The 16,126-nt window shown below is 49.0% G+C and overlaps 1 protein-coding gene across 2 annotated transcripts in view; it reads right to left on the bottom strand.

The window, feature by feature from the left end:
* Positions 1-16,126, bottom strand: part of TOMM70 (translocase of outer mitochondrial membrane 70) — a 34,177-nt gene that overhangs the window by 17,753 nt on the left and 298 nt on the right. The window lies entirely within an intron of this gene.

The following is a 16,126-nucleotide window of genomic DNA, read 5'->3' as shown; positions in this document are numbered from 1 at the left end:
GACTCAGTCCATATCCCTCATGGGGCTCAAAGTCCCATTTTACAGATGCGGTAACTGACGCACAGAGTGCAGCAGACAAGTGGCGGACACCTAAGCCCGGGCTCTTCCCGTTAAGCCCTGCTGCTACCCAGAGTTGCTGGGATCGGAGAGAACTCTGTTGATGCCGCCACTGTCCGTCAAAACTGGCACCGCTGCCTGCCTGAGCCCTGCCGGGATGCTCGGGTTGGCCACGTTTGCCTGTTCTGCTCTGTCCGGTTGCCTTCTGTACGACTATTATCTTTGTGGCTGTCGGCTGTGGGGGTTTGGGCCTTTTTGCTTTTCCTTTTGTTTTTCCAAGAAAATGTGGGGGGAAGTGCCATCACGAGTATCGTAAGCTGGCTAACCCAAATGGGTTGGGGCGCATGGGCTCTCCTACCGCTGCTGCTGGCTGTTGCTGAGGTCTAGGCGACGGTAGCCTGTTCGGCGGCTCCACGCCACATTTATTTTCCTTTCCAGCCGTCTCACAACACGTGTCGCGGGGGGAAAGCCGGGTGGGCAGGACGGTGTGACTGGCTCAGCACAAACTCTCACCATGACTGGAAAAGCCTCCCGCATGAGACCATCCCGTTCCCCTCTTAACCACTGAAGTCTTAGCTGAGCTCACCCAAATGACAAGGGACCAGAAGATGGGCACTACGCTTATTTTGGGGGACACAGCACAAGAGATTCGCTCTCAGACCCCCTCAGCTCCCTGCTGGCGGCATCCTCTTTCAACTGAAGGAAAGCTCTGGTGGTGTGCTTCCAGGCTGAATGACCGATTTAGGGACTCTTCATGCACGAGTTCCTGGGCGGCCCAGGCCCCATGAGCTTGAACAATAGATTTGCTATGCTTGCACAAAAGCTCGTTTTACTTCATTGGGTGAAAGAGAAACTCTCCAATAAGGAAATGATCCAAATGAGCACATCTGGCCAGGGTACTGTGGAAGAGCATCGGAATGCTGATAAACACTGCCTATCCACACTTGTTTAGTCCCTACCAACGGCCAGTAACGATCTACAATGATTTACTAATTATCTACAAATGCTGCAGAACAACCTGGATATTGCTCTTAACGTTCATCTGGAGTGCAAAAACGATCACGTTTGCCAAACCAAGACACAGTCTAAAGTGACAATGTAATTCTCTGGCAGTGAGTACCTGATTAGCGATATTTTTCAGGAGTCGGTCCAGAGAGACTCTAGCTACTTGCCGGAAAAGGAAAACAGTGAAATCCCACTAGTTTCTGCTGTTTCTACACATATTCTAGAAGGTGGGGATTAATCCATTCATTCATTCAACTGTATTTATTGAGCACTTACTGTGTGCAGAGCACTGTACTAAGAGCTTGGGAAGTACAAGTTGGCAACAGACAGAGACAGCCCCTACCCAACAATGGGCTCGCAATCTAGAACGCGGAACCGTGGGGTTAACTTGAGTTTCTGGATGTTGAGGAAATATCTGTACAGGTGTCGGTCTGAGGGGTACATTCCCCTCCTTGCTTGGGTCTGGGCAGGTATCACCATTGATCAAACTGCCATGGTAACGTCCTCAAAAGTAAGAAGCAGCAGTAACTTGAGAAGCGGAGTGACTTAGCAGATAGATCCCAGGCCTGAGAGTCCAAAGCACCCGGGTTCTAATCCCAGCTCTGCCGCTTGCCTGCTGTGTGACCTTGGGAAAGTCAGTCACACTTCAATTCTCTCTGCCTTGGCTCCCTCATTTGTAAAATGGGGATTAAGACTGAGCCCCTTGTGGGATATGGACTGTCTCTAACCTGGTTAGCTTGACCCCCAGCACTTAATACAGTGCCTGACACGCTGTAAGCAAATACACCTCCCCTTCCACCCTCCAAAAAAATGGAAACCTAAAATCTAGAGCAGAGCCTCTGGGTTTTCAATGAGGGAGGGGGATGAAGAAGATCACCTCTTCCCAGTCTGGAAGATGAGCTGGGGAGAGGTGTGGGGGCCTAAAGACTCTCCACAGGTGTATGGACAGCCAATACAAAATATTTATTCGACTGGAAAACCATTTACAGTTTGAAAGACTTTAAAGCCTCCCTGCCTGGCCACACTTTAAAAAAAGAACACAAAAACAACAAAAGAACCTTGAAAACAACCATCGGCTGAGCCAGGCCCCTCAGAGGCATGATCAGGGAAGGTGAAGGGGAGAGCCAATTCCTTGAGTTTGTGATGTTTTAATTGGCTGAGAGCCCTATGACTCTGCCTGCAGACAACTTACTCCTAGAAGCAATATTTGAAATAGCCACCGGAGTAAAAGCTGAATCAGCACTTCATTATTAAATCATAATAATTCCAAGAGTTTACTCAATGACTCCAGGATTGATGCTTGGAGTGTTTCAATTAGGTAGGATGATTAATTTCCACACAAGTGAGCTTCAAATGCACCCTTGAACTGCTTAACCAGGTTTAAATTAAGGTGGGAAGATATGGAATTGTCACGGTATTTGTTAAGCACCAATCACCGTATTAGGTGTTTAAATACAAGAAAATCAGATCAGACCCTGAACCACACAGAGTTCCTCATATTCCCACCCAAACCCTGTCCTTCCTGTGACTTTCCCACCACTGTCGAAGGCACCACTAACCTCCCTGTCTCACAAGCCCGTAACCTCGGTGTTATTCTTGACTCATCTCTCATTCGACCCACGTATTCAATGTCACCTAATCCTGTCGGCTCAACCTTCAAAACATCGCTGAAGTCTGGGGCCCTTTCCTCTCCATCCAAACTTCTACCATGTTATTCTGACCACTTACTCTGCCTTGATTACTCCATCAGCCTCCTTGCTGACCTCCTTGCCTCCTGTCTCTCCCCACTTCAGTCTGCTGCCCGGATCATTTTTCTAAAAAACAGTTTAGTCCATGTTTCTCCACTCAAGAACCTCCAGAGGTTGCGCATCCACCGCCACATAAAGCAGAAACTCCCTAACACAGGCTTTAAACCACTTAATCACCTTGCCCCTCTCCTACCTTACTACATATCAGCCCATCCACTTTACTCCTCTGATGCCACCCTACTCACTGGACCTCAATATCAACTATCCCATCACCAACCTTTCGCCCACTTCATGACCTCTGATCTGGAACTTCCTCCCCCTTCACATCCCACAAACGATCTCTCTCCCCGCTTTCACAGCCCTATTAAAAGCACATCTCCTCCAAGAGGCCTTCCCCGACTAAGCCCTCATTGCCTATTTTCCCACTCCCTTCTACTTGTATCTGGATTTGCATCCTTTATTCACTCCTCCCTCAGCCCCAAAGCACTTACGTGTATATCCATAACTTATTTATTTCTATTACTGTCTGCCTCCCCCTCTAGACCATAAGCTCGATTTGGGCATGTATTGTTCTATCGACTCTATTATACCATGCGGTGCTCTGCACTCAGTAAGCACTCAACAAATACAATCCACTGATTGGAGCTCACAATGTGAAGGGAGAACAGAAATAGAATTCCCATTTGATGGGTGAGGAAACTGAGGCACAGAAGAGTTACCTGGCCATGGTCCCATGGCAGTTAAATGGTGGAGCCACGTTTAGAACCCAAGTCCTCTGATTCCCAGGTCCGTGCTCCTTCCACTAAGCCATGCTGAATCCTAGATGTAATTTGTTGGAGACTTTGGGCACTAAAAATAAGGACTTGGTTCAGGGCCAAGAAAAGCGCTCACCTTTTGGAGGTGAATTTCCTCCTCCTGGTCATGAGTTGAAATAATTTACTAAAATTGTATTCTGTTGCCATGGAAGTGCTAGCTAGCGCTCTGAACTGCTTCGTGGGATGAAATCTGTTTTATCATAATTGACCACTCTAAAGCTTAAGTGCTTCCAACCAAGGAAAGACTCTGTGTTTTTAAAGGCTTCCATTATTTTGAAATGTTTACCGCATTTCCAACATACATAATTGACAGATACAAAGCTACAGCATGACTCAAGTCGATATGCGCGCACAGCGATGCCTGGGTTTTATGACTGAGCAACTGACAGTCACGTCGGTGTGGGTGCCAGGAGGGCTGAGAGGATCAACTCTGAGTCAACTCACCCCTCCGCAGCATCTCCACAAAGACCACCGTTCGGTCTGTGGCCGCAGCGGCTACGTCCTCGGACTCCTGCTCTTCCAAACCATTTTTGAACCCTACCTCTGACATCCCTATCCCCGCCCACTCCAAGCTGGACTCGGGGCATTTCTGCGGCACCCCCCCAGCTGGCAGCTGCCTCACTTCAGATAACTATGCACAAGCTGTGGCCGAGGACCCGTCCATTCTCCGTACGGGCGTCCAGTCACGCCGTGCAGTGGCAACCATCATTTCTGTGATGGTAACCTAACTGCAACCATTCTCCTCCTCCTCAAGTCGACAAGGGCCAAGGAGATAAAAGAACAAAATTACACGCTTTGAGAGCGCTACAGATGAGTTGCCAGTGTTTCTGGCAAGGAAGGGTGCAAATGTACTGGCCGCAGGGATAGAAATGGAGAGATTATCTATTCTCAGAAGCCCAACTGCGCTCCACAATATCATTTCCAAAGCCCTAGATGACTTGCATATTGGTAGGGCAGATGGTCCAACAACAGCTGCAGAATTGAGCAGTTAGTGCTCTCCTGAAAGCCAATGGCTGACTAGAAGCAATTCAACACCTTCTTGGACACCAGTGAAGTGGCAATTCATTTGGTCCATGGGCTGAGCCCCCCGGGTGGGTGGGGGGAGTATGGTAGACTCCCCCAATCTCTGTGAATGACTTTTTCCCTGGGAAAGTAGCCGAGAATCAGGTAGGCTCGCTCTGCCCACCTCCACCTTGGTATCAGTTCATTTTGAGAATTAGGAAAAACTAAAGGGAAGGTGGAAGCATCTGCCTATATCGGATCTCTGCATGGATCCAGTTTTGGCTTCTATCGATCAGAGTACTGTATTAAGTGCCTAACAACGATAATGATAATAATAATGGCGGCATTTGCCAAGCACTGTACTAAACACTGGGGTAGACGCAAGGCCCTACATGGGCTCACAGCCTCAGGAGAGAGCACAGGTAACGGAATCCCCATTTTGCAGATGAGGGAACCGAGGCACAGAAAAGTTAAGTGACTAGCCCAAGGTCGCAAGGCAGACAAAGGGAGGAGACAGGATTAGAACTCAGGTGCTCTAACTCCTAGGCCCGTGCTGCTTCTAAATCTTGGGAGTCAGCTGCCCTGCTCTGTTTCACTTTTTCCCCAGCCACCCCTCCTTTGTGAGTGTTCCCGGGTGTCATGATGAACTTGGGGGGGAAAAAGCGGAACACACAGTATTTACGGAAAACAACACTTTCATAAAAAATGAACACGTACAATGATGACGCCGACGTGGAAGGTCCTACACAGCGGCTAAATCTTACTGATATTTTATACAGTTTAACTAAAAAAGCTTTGTCACGAGTATGCTTTCTTCTTTCACTGCGACATTTCTGAGCACGTCAAAGGGGCTAAATACACACACCAGATCTCAAACAGCGGCATCTCATGTCCTGCATCTGGAGCCCCGGTCACCAGAGAGAGGAACCCAGGTAGGGAGGAAGAGGAAGATGGGATCCAAGTCACCAGTGGGCACCTGAGGAGCAAGGGCGCTGAGGAGGCCCAGCACAGTGGAAGAGAACAGCCAACCCTGACCATCAATCAGGAGGATTTATTGAGCTCTTACTGTGTGCACAGCACTGTACTAAGCGGTTGGGAGAGTATAATTAAACAGAGTGGGTAGACACATTCCCCGCCCACTGTGAGCTTAGAGTCTCTCATCTCAGAGGCAAGCGGGTGGTCTTTTAGACCCTGGGCCCGAGATCCACTGCCCACTGCCTGGTCTGTGCCGGGCCCATCTAGGAGAGCCTGGGAACAACGGCTCCCGGGAGAAGGAACGGGGGTGCAGGGGAACACTTCCAAGCACAGCGGCTACTATGAACTCAGTTCCAACTGCCCACGGAAACCCAGGGGAGCAGACGAATTTGCCACACCTTTCGATGGTGCCTGAGTTTGGCACTGTTGCTGGCCCTCAGGAGAATGCTAAGAGGCAAGGTCCCTGCCCTGGAGCTCGCAATCTAGGGAGCGATTCTGTCCTTACCTGGCAGTCCCTTCGACTCTCCTCTTCCCTCCCCCCCATTTTGATGGTGAAACCTAGCCTTTCAACTGGCTTCTGCTGACTCCTGTAAAATCCATATTTTAGGAGAACTTAAAACAAAACAAAATCCCACCTACTTTCCCGCACTCCCCACTGCCCGCTATTTAAAGGAAATATTACACCCGTTCTGGCCGAAGGAGTTGGGGCCACCTACCTCGACAAGAAAATTCTGTCTTCTTATGGCCCCAGAGAACGGGGGCTGAAAATGATCTGAAAATCAGGACTGAGATGGCAGTCATCCCAAAGTTTGATCCGATGGCAACTTCTTTGGAGAACAATTAAGTAAAAAAGAAAAAATGAAATGATTTCTCAAAGAATTTGCCACACTCTGAGAGTAAATCTAACATGAAGCAAGCATCAAATTGAGCTTGACCCAACTACAAAATTCCGTAAGGTCTAGTTTTGGATCACTTTGATTAGCTAACTGGATCATTTTTACTCACTTCACTTAAGTCCCAAAGGCACAAGGAGGTAACTATAACTTTCGGCAAGTTAGGCGACCCAGGGCAATCCCTTCTGCTTAGTGGTACAACGTGCACTGATATAATCGGTGATATTCACTGAGTGCCATGCTCTTACACTAAGCACCTGAAAGAATAAACACAAATAAAACTCACAATCTGTGCCCACCAGGAGTTCATACACAAGTGCAGACACACCAGAGCATTTAAAATGTCAGGGGCAGGAAGAATAATCCTTGCAGTGCAAATATATCCAGATGAAATAGCTCAATAAATAATTGAACCTACAAAACAAAATATGGTTGTCTATAAGCATATATGCGTAGTTGATAGAGCAGGGGCCTGGGCGTCAAAAGGCCATGGGTTCTAATCCCTGTTCCGCCACTTGTCTGCTGCGTGACTTTAGTCAAGTCATTTCACTTCTCTGTGCCTCAGTTCTCTCATCTGTAAAAGGGGGATCAAGACTGTGAGCCCCAAGTGACACAGGGACCGTGTCCAACTCGATTTGATGGCATCCACCCTAGCGCTTAGTACAGTGCCTGGCACACAGCACACACTTCATACCATAAATATTATTTTGATTATTAGGGCTGAGGACAGGAATAAAAACACCTAAGGGATAAGGGTGGAGGTTGGGGTTGACATGATGGAGGTGCTGTGAATGACTCGGGGAAGGCTTCCTGGGGGAGGTGGGATTTTTGATGGCTTGGAAGAGAGGGAGAGCTGTGGTCTGGCAGATCCCAGGGAGAAGGAATGAGGTGCGGGAAGCTGAGGTCAGAATGGATGGGAGTTGGGGCCGGGAGGCTCTTACGGTGAGATAGTCAAAGGATGGGCAAAGAGTGTAAACTGGAGAGAGTCAGAAAAATCAGGAATGAAGCGGAATTCATTAAAATTCTGGTCTGGTGACTCCCCGCCTTTGGAGACCCAGGATGAATATTACATTAACACCTATGGGTTTGGGGGCTGGGAATCACCAAATGATTAGGCGGTGCGGAAGGGCTGAAGGGGTGAGATTACAAGGTAATCTAGGAAGACCTCCTGAAGGAGCTGTGGGCTTTGAAGACGGGGAGAGCCGTGGTCTGCCTACGAGGTGGTGGGTCAATGAGAAAGGACAGGGCAGAGGCAGACCCAGCACGGAACAGGCTGTGCGTGAGATGTCGAAGGCGGGAGAGCCAGAGTGGAGGGGCACAGCAGAGCAGGTTTAACTTGACAGGAACAAACCTTGTGAGCTGGGGCTCGGTGAGACAAGAAAGAATGCATGGGAGGGAGAGAGCTGCTTACGAACTTTAAAGACAACGGACAGGAGCTTCTGCTTGACACGGAGGGGAAGGGTTTTAAGGAGGAGGAGGAGGAGGCTTGCAGTTAGGACAGATAAGAAAGATATCCTGAGCAGCAGAGTGAAGGAGGGACTAGAGAGGAGAGCGACTGGAGACGGCTGCCCACATCGTTTCTCTAAAAAAGGGACCTGTCCGTGTCACCCCACTCCCCGAGAACCTCCAGTGGTTGTCCATCCACCTCTGCATCAAACAGAAATTTCTCACCATCGGCTTTAAAGCACTCAATCACCTTGTCCTCTCCGAGCTGACCTCACTGATTTCCTGCTACGATGGAGCACATGCACTTTGCTCCTCTAACACCAACCTACCCGCTGTGCCTTGATTTCTCCTCTCTCGCCCCTAACCCCTTGTTCGTATCCTTCCTCTGGTCTGGAACTCCCTACGCCTTCGTATCCAACAGCCTATTAAAAACCACGTCTCCTCCAAAAGCCCTCATCTCCCCTACTCCCTCTCCTTTCTGCTTCACTCTTGCACTCGCAACTTTTATTAACCCCATTCATTCATTAATTCAATCATATTTCTGGAGCACTTACTGTTTGTGGTCCACAAGGACCTTACAGCCTGGGAGTGGGGGGCGAGACAAACATCAACAAGAACGTGTCTTAAGCACTTAATACAGTGGTCTGCAAAGTAAGCACTCAATAAATACAGAAGCGGTATGGCCTAGTGAATAGAGCACGAGAGGCAAAGGGCCTAGGTTCTCATTCTGGCTCTGCCACTTGTCTGCTGTGGGACCCTGGACAAGTCACTTAACTTTTCTGTGCCTCAGTTATCTCATCTGTAAAATGGGGATTTAGACTATTGTGGGACATGGGCTGTGTCCAACCCGATAAGCTTGCACCGGTCCCGGCGCTTAATAAAGTGCATCGCACGTAGTAAATGCTTAACAAATACCATAAAAAAATTGGCTGGTTGCAGTCGAGCCACGATATGACAAGCTCCAAGACCACGGTGATGGCCGTCTGGATGGAGGGTACGGGGATGACGGACTGAGTGCGAGCGCTGAGTGAGAAGTCGAAGAGAATGTCCTGATTATGGAGTTGAGACACACGGAAAATGGGAAGGTTGGTGGAGGAGAGGGAAGGGAAGATGAGGAATTCACTTCTGGACAGAAAACTCGAGGTTGAGGCACACGCGGAGCATCTCTTCGGAGAAGCTCCATGGGATGGAAAAATGTAACATTGCAGAGGACAGGGATTGGGGCTAGCCAAGTAGATTTGGAAGTCGGCTGCATAGAAGTGGTAGCAGATGAACTTCCCAAAGAATGAGAATCAATCATATTTATTGAGTGCTTCCTATCATTTATTATTACTGCAACCTCCCCAGCGCTTAGAACAGTGCCGTGGCACATAGTAAGCGCTTAATAATAATAATAATTATTATTCTCTGTGCCTCAGTTCCCTCATCCGCAAAATGGGGATGAAGCCTGTGAGCCCCCGGTGGGACCAACTGACCGCCTTGACACCTCCCAGGCGCTTACAACAGTGCGTGGCACATAGTAAGCGCTTAATACCATCACTATGATTGTTATTATTATAACCTCCTTAGTGCTTACAACAGTGCGTGGCACATAATAAACACTTACTAAATATTATTATTATTATTCTCTGTGCCTCAGTGACCTCATCTGAAAAATGGGGATGAAGCCTGTGGGCCCCCCGTGAGACCACCTGATCGCCTTGACACCTCCGAGGCGCTTACAACAGTGCGTGGCACATACTAAGCGCTTAATAAACATTATTACTATTATGAATTTCTGGGCCTCAGTTCCCTCATCCGCAAAATGGGGATGAAGCCTGAGAGCCCCCCATGGGACCACCTGATTGCCTTGACACCCCCGAGGCGCTTACAACAGTGCGTGGCAAGTAATAAACGCTTAATAAATATTATTATTATTATTCTCTGTGCCTCAGTTCCCTCATCCGCAAAACGGGGATGAAGCCTGAGACCCCCCCGTGGGACCACCTGGTCGCCTTGACACCTCCGAGGCGCTTACAACAGTGCGTGGCGCGTAATAAACACTTAATAAATATTATTATTATTATTATTGTTCTGTGCCTCAGTTCCCTCATCCGCAAAATGGGGATGAAGCCTGGGAGCCCCCCATGAGACCACCTGGTCGCCCTGACACCTCCGAGGCGCTTACAACAGCACGTGGCGCGTAATAAACGCTTAAGAAACATTATTATTATCCTGTGCCTCAGTTCCCTCATCTGCAAAAGGGGGATGAAGACCGTAAGCGCGCCGTGGGACCACCTGATCGCCTTGACACCTCCGAGGCGTTTACAAGAGTGCGTGGCACATAATAAACGCTTAATAAATATTATTATTACTATTCTGTGCGTCAGTTCCCTCATCTGCAAAATGGGGATGAAGCCTGAGAGCCCCCCGTGGGACCACCTGGTCGCCTTGACACCTCCGAGGCACTTACAACAGCACGTGGCGCGTAATAAACGCTTAATAAATATTATTATTATTATTCTGTGCCTCAGTTCCCTCATCTGCAAAATGGGATGACACCTGTGAGCCCCCCGTGGAACCACCTGATCGCCATGACACCTCCCAGGCGCTTAAAACAGCGCGTGGCATGTAATAAACGCTTAATAAACATTATTATTATTCTCTGTGCCTCAGTTCCCTCATCTGCAAAATGGGGATGAAACCTGTGAGCCCCCCGTGGGACCACCTGATCGCCTTGACACCTCCAAGGCGCTTACAACAGTACGTGGAACATAGTAAGCACTTAATAAACATTACTATTATTATGATTTTCTGGGCCTCAGTTCCCTCATCCGCAAAATGGGGATGAAGCCTGTGAGCCCCACGTGAAACCACCTGATCGCCTTGACACCTCCCAGGCGCTTACAACAGCGTGTGGCACATACTAAACGCTTAATAAATATTATTATTATCCTGTGCCTCAGTTCCCTCATCCGCAAAATGGGGTTGAAGCCTGAGAGCCCCCCGTGGAACCACCTGATCGCCATGACACCTCCGAGGCGCTTACAACAGCGTGTGGCGCGTAATAAACGCTTAATAAACATTATTATTATTCTCTGTGCCTCAGTTCCCTCATCCGCAAAATGGGGATGAAGCCTGTGAGCCCCCCGTGGGACCACCTGATCGCCTTGACACCTCCGAGGCGCTTACAACAGCGCGTGGCGCGTAATAAACGCTTAATATTATTATTATTATTCTGTGCCTCAGTTCCCTCATCCGCAAAATGGGGATGTCGCCTTGACACCTCCGAGGCGCTTACAACAGCGCGTGGCACATAGTAAGCGCTTAATAAATGCCATTATTAGTATACTAAGCGCTTAATAAGCATTATTATCATTATTATTCTCTGCGCCTCAGTTCTCTCACCTGCAAAATGGGGATGAAGCCTGAGAGCCCCCGTGAAACCACCTGGTCGCCTTGACACCTCCGAGGCGCTTACAACAATGAATCAATCAATCAATCGTATTTATTGAGCGCTTACTATGTGCAGAGCACTGTACTAAGCGCTTGGGAAGTACAAATTGGCATCACAACAGCGCTTGGCGCATAATAAACGCTTAATAAATATTATTATTATTAACCTGTGCCTCAGTTCCCTCATCCGCAAAATGGGGATGTCGCCTTGACGCCTCCGAGGCGCTTACAACAGCACGTGGCACACAGTAAGCGCTTAATAAATGCCATTATTAGTATACTAAACGCTTAATAAACGTTATTATTATTCTCTGTGCCTCAGTTCCCTCATTCGCAAAATGGGGATGAAGCCTGAGAGCCCCCCGTGAAACCACCTGGTCGCCTTGACACCCCCGAGGTGCTTACAGCAGTGCGTGGCACGTAATAAACGCTTAATAAATATTACTATTATTATTCTGTGCCTCAGTTCCCTCATCCGCAAAATGGGGATGAAGACTGAGAGCCCCCCGTGGGACCACCTGATCGCCTTGACACCTCCGAGGCACTTACAACAGTGCATGGCACATAATAAACACTAAATAAATATTATTATTATTATTCTGTGCCTCAGTTCCCTCATCCACAAAATGGGGATGTCGCCTTGACACCTCCGAGGCGCTTACAACAGCACGTGGCACATAGGAAGCGCTTAATAAATGTCATTATTAGTATACTAAGCGCTTAATAAACATCATTATTGTTATTATTCTCTGTGCCTCAGTTCCCTCATCCACAAAATGGGGATGAAGCCTGTGAGCCCCCCGTGAAACCACCTGATCGCCTTGACACCTCCGAGGCGCTTACAACAGTGTGGCGCGTAATAAACGCTTAATAAATATTATTATTATTACCCTGTGCCTCAGTTCCCTCATCCGCAAAATGGGGATGAAGCCTGAGAGCCCCCCGTGGGATCACCTGGTCGCCTTGACACCTCCGAGGCGCTTACAACAGTGCGTGGCGCGTAATAAACGCTTAATAAATATTATTATTATTATCCTGTGCCTCAGTTCCCTCATCCACAAAATGGGGATGAAGCCTGTGAGCCCTCCGTGAAACCACCTGATCGCCTTGACACCTCCGAGGCGCTTACAACAGCGAGTGGCACATAATAAACGCTTAATAAATATTATTATTATTATCCTGTGCCTCAGTTCCCTCATCCACAAAATGGGGATGAAGCCTGAGAGCCCCCCGTGGGACCGCCTGGTCGCCTTGAAACCTCCGAGGCACTTACAACAGCGCGTGGCACATACTAAGCACTTAATAAATGCCATTATTAGTATGCTAAGCGCTTAATAACTATTATTATTATTATTCTCTGTGCCTCAGTTCCCTCATCTGCAAAATGGGGATGAAGCCTGTGAGCCCCCCGTGAAACCACCTAGTCACCTTGACACCTCCGAGGCGCTTACAACAGTGCGTGGCGCGTAATAAACGCTTACTAAATATTATTAATTATTCTGTGCCTCAGTTCCCTCATCCGCAAAATGGGGATGTCGCCTTGACACCTCTGAGGCGCTTACAACAGTGCGTGGCACATAGTAAGCTCTTAATAAATGCCATTATTACTATACTAAGCGCTTAACATTATTATTCCCTGTGCCTCAGTTCCCTCACCTGCAAAATGGGGATGAAGCCTGTGAGCCCCCCGTGAAACCACCTGATCGCCTTGACACCCCCGAGGCGCTGACAACAGTGCGTGGCACGTAATAAACCGTTAATAAAAATTATTATTATTATTATTCTGTGCCTCAGTTCCCTCATCCGCAAAATGGGGATGACGCCTGAGAGCCCCCCGTGGGACCGCCTGGTCGCCTTGACACCTCCAAGGCGCTTACAACAGCGCGTGGCACATAGTAAGCGCTTAATAAACATTATTATTATTATGATTGGGCCTCAGTTCCCTCATCCGCAAAATGGGGTGACTCCTGAGAGCCCCCCGTGAAACCACCTGATCGCCCTGGCACCCCCGAGGCGCTTACAACAGCGCGTGGCACATAATAAACGCTTAATAAATATTATTATTATTACTCTGTGCCTCAGTTCCCTCATCCGCAAAATGGGGATGAAGCCTGTGAGCCCCCCGTGGGACCACCTGGTCGCCTTGACACCTCTGAGGCGCTTACAACAGTGCGTGGCACGTAGTAAGCGCTTAATAAATGCCATTATTAGTATACTAAGCGCTTAATAAGCATTATTATTATTATTATTATTCTCTGTGCCTCAGTTCCCTCACCTGCAAAATGGGGATGAAGCCTGTGAGCCCCCCGTGAGACCACCTGGTCGCCTTGACGCTTCCGAGGCGCTTACAACAGCGCGTGGCGCATAATAAACGCTTAACAAATATTATTATTATTGTTCTGTGCCTCAGTTCCCTCATCCGCAAAATGGGGATGTCGCCTTGACGCCTCCGAGGCGCTTACAACAGCGCGTGGCACATAGTAAGCGCTTAATAAATGCCATTACTCGTATACTAAGCGCTTAGTAAACATTATTATTATTCTCTGTGCCTCAGTTCCCTCACCTGCAAAATGGGGATGAAGCCTGTGAGCCCCCCGTGAGACCACCTGATCGCCTTGACACCTCCGAGGCGCTTACAACAGCGCGTGGCGCGTAATAAACTATTAATAAATATTATTATTATTAACCTGTGCCTCAGTTCCCTCATCTGCAAAATGGGGATGACGCCTGAGAGCCCCCCGTGGGACCACCTGGTCGCCTTGACACCTCCGAGGCGCTTACAACAGTACGTGGAACATAGTAAGCGCTTAATAAACATTATTATTATTATGATTGGGCCTCAGTTCCCTCATCCGCAAAATGGGGTGACTCCTGAGAGCCCCCCGTGAAACCACCTGATCGCCCTGACACCCCCGAGGCGCTTACAACAGCGCGTGGCACATAATAAACGCTTAATAAATATTATTATTATTACTCTGTGCCTCAGTTCCCTCATCCGCAAAATGGGGATGAAGCCTGTGAGCCCCCCGTGGGACCACCTGGTCGCCTTGACACCTCCGAGGCGCTTACAACAGCGCGTGGCACGTAGTAAGCGCTTAATAAATGCCATTATTAGTATACTAAGCGCTTAATAAGCATTATTATTATTACTATTCTCTGTGCCTCAGTTCCCTCACCTGCAAAATGGGGATGAAGCCTGTGAGCCCCCCGTGAGACCACCTGGTCGCCTTGACGCCTCCGAGGCGCTTACAACAGCGCGTGGCGCATAATAAACGCTTAACAAATATTATTATTATTGTTCTGTGCCTCAGTTCCCTCATCCGCAAAATGGGGATGTCGCCTTGACGCCTCCGAGGCGCTTACAACAGCGCGTGGCACATAGTAAGCGCTTAATAAATGCCATTACTCGTATACTAAGCGCTTAGTAAACATTATTATTATTCTCTGTGCCTCAGTTCCCTCACCTGCAAAATGGGGATGAAGCCTGTGAGCCCCCCGTGAGACCACCTGATCGCCTTGACACCTCCGAGGCGCTTACAACAGCGCGTGGCGCGTAATAAACTATTAATAAATATTATTATTATTAACCTGTGCCTCAGTTCCCTCACCTGCAAAATGGGGATGAAGCCTGTGAGCCCCCCGTGAAGCCACCTGATCGCCTTGACACCTCCGAGGCGCTTACAACAGCGTGTGGCATGTAATAAACGCTTAAAAATATTATTATTATTATTCTGTGCCTCAGTTCCCTCATCCGCAAAATGGGGATGACGCCTGAGAGCCCCCCGTGGGACCGCCTGGTCACCTTGACACCTCCGAGGCGCTTACAACAGCGCGTGGCACATAATAAACGCTTAATACGTATTATTATTATTATTATTCTGTGCCTCAGTTCCTTCATCCACAAAATGGGGATGAAGCCTGTGAGCCCCCCGTGAAACCACCTGATCGCCTTGACACCCCCGAGGCGCTTACAACAGTGCGTGGCACATAATAAACGCTTAATAAATATTATTATTATTATTCTGTGCCTCAGTTCCCTCATCCGCAAAATGGGGATGAAGCCTGGGAGCCCCCCGTGGGACCACCTGGTCGCCTTGACACCTCCGAGGCGCTTACAACAGTACGTGGAACATAGTAAGCGCTTAATAAACATTATTATTATGATTGGGCCTCAGTTCCCTCATCCGCAAAATGGGGATGAAGCCTGTGAGCCCCCCGTGGGACCGCCTGGTCGCCTTGACACCTCCGAGGCGCTTACAACAGTGCGTGGCGCGTAATAAACGCTTAATAACTATTATTATTATTATTCTGTGCCTCAGTTCCCTCACCTGCAAAATGGGGATGAAGCCTGTGAGCCCCCCGTGGGACCGCCTGGTCGCCTTGACACCTCCGAGGCGCTCACAACAGCGCGTGGCGCGTAATAAACGCTTAATAAATATTATTATTATTAACCTGTGCCTCAGTTCCCTCATCTGCAAAATGGGGATGACGCCTGAGAGCCCCCCGTGGGACCGCCTGGTCGCCTTGACACCTCTGAGGCGCTTACAACAGCGCGGGGCGCGTAGTAGGCGCTTAACAAATGCCGTTAAAAAAAAAAAAAAGTTGAACGGCTGCCGTCGAGCCTCGCGGCGCGCGCATGCGCAGGAGACGCGCACGAGACGACCGCCCTGGGGGGCGCGCGCGTGTGCGCCTGCGCACGAGCCTCTCCCCCCCCCCCCACGCCCCCGGCCAGGGCGCGCGCCCCCGCGCA

This window comes from Tachyglossus aculeatus, chromosome 24 (genome assembly GCF_015852505.1).
Source record: "Tachyglossus aculeatus isolate mTacAcu1 chromosome 24, mTacAcu1.pri, whole genome shotgun sequence".
In the NCBI taxonomy this organism is placed as follows: domain Eukaryota; kingdom Metazoa; phylum Chordata; class Mammalia; order Monotremata; family Tachyglossidae; genus Tachyglossus; species Tachyglossus aculeatus.
This window is presented reverse-complemented; position numbering and strand designations above follow the sequence as displayed.